General features: G+C 43.2%; 1 non-coding gene across 1 annotated transcript; it reads left to right on the top strand.

The window, feature by feature from the left end:
• Nucleotides 1-250: 250 nt before the first annotated feature.
• On the top strand, nt 251-320 carry TRNAP-GGG (transfer RNA proline (anticodon GGG)). The gene has a single exon. It is a non-coding gene; the product is annotated as a tRNA-Pro (tRNA).
• Nucleotides 321-1,308: the final 988 nt, after the last annotated feature.

Here is a 1,308-nt window from a genome sequence, read left to right as displayed (position 1 = left end):
AAGGCGGGAGATTACACGCATGAATACAGTTTCCCAGTAGCTGAATTCCCAGGCCTAGGTATGCGACCTTGGGGGGCAGACAATACAGCACAGAGACAGAGGCAATAACGAAACCGAGATAGCAGCCTGACAACTGGGGATACTCATTCCCAGAACTCTTTGGGGTGCGAGGATCAGCTAATGAGACCTGTATTGAGGATAAGATGCAGGGCCAAGATTGGTTAGACATTATTTTATGTTTTGCCAATAAGACCGTGGCTCAGTGGCAGAGCATCTGCTTGGGATGCAGAAGGTCCCAGGTTCAATCCCTGGCATCTCCAGTTAAAGGGACTAGGCAAGGAGGTGATGTGAAAGACCTCTACCTGAGACCCTGGAGAGCCGCTGCTGGTCTGAGTAGACAGTACTGACTTAGATAGACCAAGTGTCTGGTTCAGTATAAGGCAGCTTCATGTGTTCATGTGCTTGCAGTGCTGGAGGGTGCTGCTTGCAATTCGCAGTCAATCTGCAGATCAACCCGAAGACTGCCCATCACTAAGTGGCTAGTCCTGGGCTTCTGACAAAACTATTATTTATTTTATTTATCTAAAACATTTTTTGTTCCATCCAAATAGGGTCCCCAAGGCGGCAAATGTTAAACATTAAAACAATTCAGCCTTAAAATCTTTTAAAATAAATTATTTATACAATAATTCAATATAAACAGACATAACCTGCAAAACCAGAGAGGAGGCCAATAATAGTTATTGAGGGGTATGCCAAACAACAACAAAAATTTTACCCATCCACAGAAGACAACAGAAAAAGTAACCTGCCAAACCTATAAGCATTGAGATGTTGGTGTTTCATGTATTAAATGTGTTAAGACTTCTACTGTAACATACTGTCAACATCAATTCTCCTTCTTTCTGGCTTTTATATTTGTGAATCCATTTCTGCAGCTTAAGCTCTCCTTTTCTAGGAGATTGCTTAACCTTGATGGAATGACCTGTCTATATAACATTTGAGAGTTCTTCTGTTATAGGTTGTTTTTGCCTTTTGGTAGCTTTAGTCCCTAGGGGTAGCGGTTAAGCAGTAATCAGAGTCTGCCTTTAGACTTTCTTGTGATAGAAACTGCTTTTGTGGAAGGCTATAGGCCACCTTCAGTAGTGCTGCAAACCGTGAAGGTATATGCAGATAACCAGCACAGCTGGGGGCTTTATCTTGTGCCTGTCGTTGCCCAAAGGAAACTGTCAGGACGAGTCAGATGGGAACATACACTGGAAAACCTTGGGAGATCACTGGCAGCTAGCTTGATGCTCTTTGACCTTC

This window comes from Euleptes europaea, chromosome 2 (assembly GCF_029931775.1).
Source record: "Euleptes europaea isolate rEulEur1 chromosome 2, rEulEur1.hap1, whole genome shotgun sequence".
In the NCBI taxonomy this organism is placed as follows: Eukaryota; Metazoa; Chordata; class Lepidosauria; order Squamata; family Sphaerodactylidae; genus Euleptes; species Euleptes europaea.
This window is presented reverse-complemented; position numbering and strand designations above follow the sequence as displayed.